The 7,220-nt window shown below is 42.5% G+C and overlaps 1 long non-coding RNA gene across 1 annotated transcript; it reads left to right on the plus strand.

Moving 5' to 3' along the window:
- Positions 1-760: 760 nt before the first annotated feature.
- LOC111528607 lies at positions 761-2,960 on the plus strand. The gene is made up of 3 exons (XR_002727088.1): positions 761-831; positions 2,130-2,184; positions 2,892-2,960. It is a non-coding gene; the product is annotated as an uncharacterized LOC111528607 (long non-coding RNA).
- The last annotated feature ends 4,260 nt before the right edge of the window (positions 2,961-7,220 follow it).

The raw sequence follows: 7,220 nt of genomic DNA on the forward strand, positions 1-7,220 counted from the left end.
CCGGCTACAGAAATAGCGATTTGGAGCAGCTTCTCAGCCCAGCCCTTCATAGGCATTCTGTTTTCTTGCCCAAGAAGCAGTTTAAGAAATCCCCCAAACTACAACTCTGGGGACAGAAAAACTCTCTTCCGTGCAGAAAGTATCCCTTTCCCTTAACACTGTGGAAAGACCGAGCTGAGCCAGTTCAGGTCAAGTGTTAGGACTCTGTAAGCACTAGCTCTAGAAGCAACTAACAATGTCTGGGTTTACCCTGAGCAACGTTGCTTATGAATCTTTGTCTCAGGGAGTTCCTCGTAAAAATCAGCACCTCCGCTTCCGCCTGCAGACCCCTCTCTACTGAGCACAAACTTAGTCCACAGTTTGTGGAGCAGCCTCATGGTGCCTTCCCCACATTCTCAGCTCCAAGACCCAGGCACAAATCTCCCCTGGGGCAGAGCCACTCAGCTTGGGCCCTCTGGGGTCACCAGACAGGCCTGGGCATGGCTAAATCTCAATTAAGGGCAAACAAGATGGAGAAAGATGAGTTTTAAAAAGATCAGGCAAGGTTTAGGAGACTCTGAGGGCAGAAAAATCCATCTCATACCACTGAGAAAGGAGGAATTTACAGAGAAGAGAGCAGGCTGAAAACAGTATTAAGCCACTCAGGACACGGTGAATCAGAATGCAAATGGACCAACCCAAATAGGTACCTCCTCCCCATGCTGCTGGATCTACTCTGTCTCACACATAACCCTCTGTCTTAGAACTACTATAGAGGACAGAAGGCCTCAGAGAACCAGGAATGGAAGACAGAAGAGAGATTGCCAGGAACCATTTCTAAATTTTAATTCTGTAAGTTATAATCCAAATTTTCTTTGATAGCAAGCTTTCCTCTGGAGAGACAGGTTAAGGACCCTTTCAGATGACACCTTCTGTCCCTTTCTCAGCACTAGAAGGTCAGTTCAGGAACCTACTGTTAGTTACCATGCCCTTGATTGAAGTTGGCAATTTACAGAAATAGACTTGAATCCCCCATCAAGCCGGAGATCCTGGAGAGAATGCCCAGAGACAGAATGGGCCATCTCCAAGGCCAACTCAAATGCTGCCTGCTCCATGAAGCCCATCTGGAGCTCTCACTTTCAGACCCATACTCCTTCATCTTTTTCTCCTTCTTATAAAGCTCCAGGAGATGTTGTTTTTGGCTCCCTTCACCCTGTGGTGTAGTGATTAACCTCTCCTGTGGCAGATGGCAGACCTCATTGCAGCATCCCTGCAGCCCTATGCAAAGCCTCCCTCCCGTGACAGACACTTGGTAGGCAATTATCGAGTCAAGTACGGTCCCAGAGAACTAATTTTGAAGACGGCTCCCGCAAAAGTGGTGAGGGATTTTCTGGCACTGTCTTTTCTGAAGTCCCTGCTAGCACATATTATTGTAATTGTCAGGATGTTTTCCAAAAGGGATAATGGCCTTTCCAGAACTGATACCCAGCCAGTTCAAATCTCTGCTGCATAAAGGCCTACACCTGTTCTGATTAGCCAGGGCCTTCTCCTTGGTCACTCTCACACACTCCTATGGTCTAGGTTCTCTGGACTCCCCATTGCCTTTGCATACTCTCTTCCTTCCTCCCCCATTAGGCAGTCCATATGTATCCTTTGAAGTGCAGCTTAACAGTGGCCTCCTGTGTAGAATCCCTCTGGCCTCTCCTCCCAGCAGAGTGAACACTCTTTCCTCTATGTTCCCTAGCACACTGCACACTCCCAAACAGCTCTTCTTCTATGCTGAGATTGTTTTTTGTTCCCAGCCCCCCAACTTATGTGAGCTTACGTTTCACTCGTCTTGGCAGATCCAGCAAAACACATTGCCTGGCAGAAGTAGGAACTCAACAAATGTTTCTTGAATGAATGAATGAATGAATGGGCATGACTCTTGCAAATGTTTTCTAAAAAAGATGGCAAGGAAATCCCCTGAGACTCTCAAAATTAACATTCCTATTAGTTTGTTATATACAGATTCATATCTTGCTTTTTAAATTTAAAAATAAGAAGGGCTAGGATTGAGGCCTTGCTAGGTGCTGAGTGTTTTACAAGCATTGTCTTGTTAGAATCCAAACAACCACCCGAGGCAGAGATAATTTTTCTTTGTTTTACAGTTGAATGAACAGAAACTGAGAAAGGTTAAGAAATGTGTCCAGATGCATATAGTTGGTAAGTGGGAGTATGTTTGGCTTGAAAGCCTGTGCTCTCGACTGTCTCACTTTCCATCTAACACACATTACAGTCAGGATATTTTCCTATGTCATTAAGCTATTTTTAATGCCTTTATTATATAAAAGAGAAGCTTCTACACCTGACTGACTGTAGTACCTTATTACCCAAAGTGCTGTGCGCTCACTAGGGGCTCTAACACCACTTGGGAGCTTGTTAGAAATGCAGGATCTCAGGTTCCATCCCAGATGTACTTAATCTGAGTCTGCATTTTAGCAAGATCCTTAGTGACATGTAAGTACATTGAAGTCTGAGAAGCACTGGTTTCTATCAGGAATCAGCAGACCACAGCGCACGGGCCACTCCAGTCGCACGCCCCCCGCCCTGCCCCCGCACTCCGTTTTTGTATTGCCCTGAAGCTCAGAATGGTTTTTACCATTTCGATGGTTGATAATTTTTCAGAAAAGGAATACTATTTTGTAATGTGTGGAAATTATGTGAAATTCACATTTCAACGTCCATAAATGAAGTTTTATTGAAACAAATTCATTTATTCACATACTGTCTATAGTTTCTTTTGTGCTGCAACAGCAGACTTGAGTAGTTATGATGGACTGTGTGGCCCACAAAGATATTTACTATCTGGTTCTTTACGGGAAAAGTTGGCCAACCCCTTTCTAACTCTATCCCTCATCTGTCACCCACAGCTCTATGGTTCCGAATGCAAGTGGAGAAAAGGGCAGCCGGCATGTGGGAAGACTGAAAGGCAAAGCTCATCCCAGTGAGACCCAGATTTCAGCTGAGGTCTGGGGGCTGAGGGAGTCTACCATGGAGTAGAAGTCCAGAGGGTAGAAGAAATGGGGGTGAACATGAAGTGTGGTAAGGCAGGGGTGAGGAGGCAAAACAATGAAAACATGAGAGTACAGGAGAGTATGGATGATTTTGCAGGCAGCTCCTCAAAGGTAAGCGTAGAAGTCTGGCCAAGGCCAAAGATGAAAGATCGATGCAGGTTTTAGACTCAGTTTTTACCCACAAAGCGTCAATTTTCTTAAGGCTGCTGCCGGTTGAAGGGTTGGGTGGTAGTTGAAATTGACAGACTTTTCCTAAGGTCTCCAAGCTGTGAGGGGGAAAAGTATTCTCATTCTTAAGAGGAAATGCTAAACTTGATGTGTACAAGGATGAAATTAACTAGCTCTCTATCCTGAAATGGAAGCTGTAACTGCCTGCATAAGGAACTTGTTACATATGCCAACTCCCAATCCCACCCTGAGACAGTCTGATTCAGTGGGAATTTGTATTTTAACAAGCATGCTACATAATTCTGATCCTTTGAGAAATACTGCCTCTGTGAATGAGAAAACTCAAGCTTCTGGAAGGAGTTAGCTGCAGCTTGAGAAGGTGATGCTTCTAAAGGCAATCGTTTATATGGGTGAAGGTTTTCTGTTTTCTGGAGCTGTGTAGGACTTCAGGAACAGGCAGTGGCATTAGAAAGGAATTTATAAGCTGTATCTGCTAATGAGCTTGGGGGCAAGCAGAATGCTGCAGGCATCTGAGAAACCCACAGAAAGGCATTAGCTAAGAGAGGGTGTCCGAGGAGCTTGGGACTGACACCAAGGGTCCTAATCCAAAGAATGCCATCAAGTAAGATGTGGAGCACACGATGGCCAAAGAACAGAAATACCTGCTTCTCCCTAATGATGTGAAGATCTCAAGTGATACTTAACATATTAGGGTGCTCAGAGTTCAGGGTCACCCTAGGCAGGTGGCAGATCTCATATGTACTTGCAGTTGTCTCAATTTTGTTACATTTCTTCCCTACTCCCACCATTCCCTCGGTCTATAGGACTGCGTATATATAATTTCCCTCAGGTGCTAGATGGGGGTTCGGTACCAAGTAAATTATGACATAGGCTCCCAAGGAATCTCTGACACAGGATAGACACACAGTGACAACTTATTTTTCACAGGTTACAAAAATAAAAATACCAGATGGCATGAATACAAGGCATTATCTCATGAATTAATAATTTAGTTTCCTAAAAAAATGGCTAGGCAGAAGAAGGACAGGATGAGAAATTAGTGCTTGTTTTAATCTGCTTTGGAGCTGCCATGGAAAACCAGTTGTCTTCTCCGTTTTTCTGTGTTTCCTGTTTGTTTAAGGAAATCATGCTGGAAGCAACCAGATCTGAGGCGCAGCCTGAAACATCTGTCCTGTTTTGGCTTCTCATTGAGATGTTCGTTCAGCTTTTGCATACAGCACCTTGCTGCCTTGAGACAAAATTTAAAAAACAAAAAACAAAAAAACATTGCCAGACTTTTTAAGCTATTGTGCAGGGTTGCTATTAGGAACTCACTGCACTTAGACTCTCCAGCCCACCCAGGAATATAGGTCTGACCCTTAAGGATAGTAAATCAGGGAGTGAAATCCAAGAAAGGCTGACACTCTCTGTGCAGTTATTTTTCAACCCAGAGGCTGCTTCTGCATATGATATCACTTACGTAACTTTCCTTTGCAAAGACCCCTCTGGTGCCCCAATCTAGCCTCCACACCCATCCCTCCCCATATCATCAGCACAACGACATTTTTGCTGCTCCACCCAGCTGCAAATTTGCCAACAGTTTAAGGATGTGGACATTGAGTAAACAAAGACACAAAATTGAAGTTGGCTTTTGTGCAACTAGCTTTCAGGAGTTGCAGTTCTGTTCTTTCAGGTTTAAAGTTTCAGGGCAATAGGATAAGAAGACTGCCCAAACAATATTGCAAAGCTGCTTAGGAATCTCCATCACTAAAAATAGTATTATGTTACTTTGGAATAAAAGATTTTTAATTTATAGTGTAGCTCCCATGTAAGGATATGAATATTAATCTAGAACAACCTTGCTAGTTTCCATATGCCAGACTTAAAAATAAATTTATGATTAAAACCTTTTTTAAGAATTCCAACAATACTGAGTGACCATCAATTCTTTAGAAAATGGGAACTAACTAGTGGAAATTTTCTTCAAAGAATCTGACCTATTAAACATGATATTCAATATTCATCTATTTTAAAAGCTTCAAATGTCAATGAAAAAAATAAAGCTGTCAAATGCTAGGAGCATTTTATTAAGAAAGCAGCTTCAAACACTGATGAGAGTTTTATAAAGTTAGGAACTCTCAAGTTGTACCTGCTAGTGAAAAAGTTACTAATATTGTCTTTATTATAATCAAAACGCCAAAAGAGCAGGAAAACAGCAGTATGGTGCCCTGAATTGAAGTCCCTCTTTTTCCATGTTTCTACTAGCCCAGCCCTTTTGTAAATAAAACCTTTACATAACTAAAGCAGCACTGACTTCAATGGGAAGTTATGATATTAGTACTACAGTGAAATGGACTGCCACAAACAGAATAAGAGAGGAATAGATTGGATAATCAACGTATATAGCAACTCAAAAGGATTGTTTTAGTGATTTATTTTAATCTTCTCCACTACTAAGTATTTCAGATAGGGATGCTTTTGGCTGCAAGTAACAGAATATCCAACTAACAGTGGCATTAAAAAAAGGGATTCTGGTTTTCTATTGCTACAATATATAACAAACCAAAATTTAGTGGCTTAAAATAACATTTATTCTGCTCCTAGTCTGCAATTTGGGAAGGGCTTGGTGGGTGGCAGCTTGTCTACTCCACTTGGCACCAGCTAGGGCACCTGAAGACTGGGGCCAGAGTCATCTGGAGGCTGCTTCGCTCTCATGTTTGACAGTTCTTGCTGAGAAGACTCAGAAAGCTGGAGGCTGGTACAGCTGGGGCTCCTCAGGCATCTCGATTTCTATGTGTTCTCGCACATGAGTTCTTCAGCATGGCAGCTTCAGTGTAGACTGACTTCTAACATGCCAGCTCAATGCTCCCAAGGCATATGTCAGAGAGAAGAAGAAAAAGGCAGAAACCGCATTACCTTGTGAACCTAGCATGGAGAGGCATGCAGTGTCACATCTACTGATTCTATTGGTTGGAATCAAGTCGGTAAGGCTGGCCTATATTCAAGGGAGGGTGAATTAGACTTTGCTGGGAGGAGTGTCAAAGAATTTGTGGCCTTGTATTAACCTACCACAAAGGGATTTATTTTTCATGTATGATGTCTAAAGGGAAGCAGTCCTGTATAGTATGGGGCTCCATGATCTAATAAAAACCAAGGGTTCATCTGTTCATCTATAATTCTGCTCTGCCATTTTTAGATTGGCATATTGTCTCAAAGTTGCAAGCTGACTGCTATAGATCCAGACATTATAGCCGTGTTCAAGACCAAGATGGGTGGAAGGAATAGTGCCTGCAGTTTTGGCCTCTTTTATTAGGAAATCAAAAGTTGTTCCCAAAACCCACCTCACCAGAATTCTGCTTATGCCACATTGGCCAGAACTGTTACAAGGCCACCCTTGCTTCAGGGGAGGTTAGAGCAGTGAATATTCAGTTTCCCCTTTCTCTATTATAGAGGTCAGAGAGGATGAAGAGAGCCAGAAATGGGCATTGGGTCAGTCAAGCCATGCTTCTGCCCTGCAAAGCCTCCATATCATACCCAAAAAATCACAAGTAAGTAAGTAAGAGCTTCAAAGAACTTTTCTCCCTCAGCCAAGGTTAACTATAAAATGACCCAAATATGCTTAACAGACCAAAAAAAACAAAAAACAAAAAAAGTATTGGCTAATGAATGGAACTATTTACAACTCTATTTTTGCAAATAGAATCAAAAGCTAGATATTGAATTAAGTGAATTGTTTCTACAGTTTAAACAGGAAGCAGAATTGGTTTCCCACAGAGCCATTTGCCGACAAGATAGGAGGGACAAGGAAGGGGAGAGACCACTGACTTGTGATAAAATGAGAAAGCTGCCTGCAGATTACCTTGGCTTCAGAGGCCTGGGGCCTAAAAATAATTTGGGGGCAGGGCAAAGAGGAACTCTTAACTTGTAAACCTAACCCACATTCTATATCTTATTTAGAGAACATTCCTTCTTTTAAGCTTCTGTTACTCACTAGTGAATGGAAACAGGAAAAACATT

The sequence above is a fragment of the Piliocolobus tephrosceles genome, chromosome 10 (assembly GCF_002776525.5).
Source record: "Piliocolobus tephrosceles isolate RC106 chromosome 10, ASM277652v3, whole genome shotgun sequence".
Classification (NCBI taxonomy): domain Eukaryota; kingdom Metazoa; phylum Chordata; class Mammalia; order Primates; family Cercopithecidae; genus Piliocolobus; species Piliocolobus tephrosceles.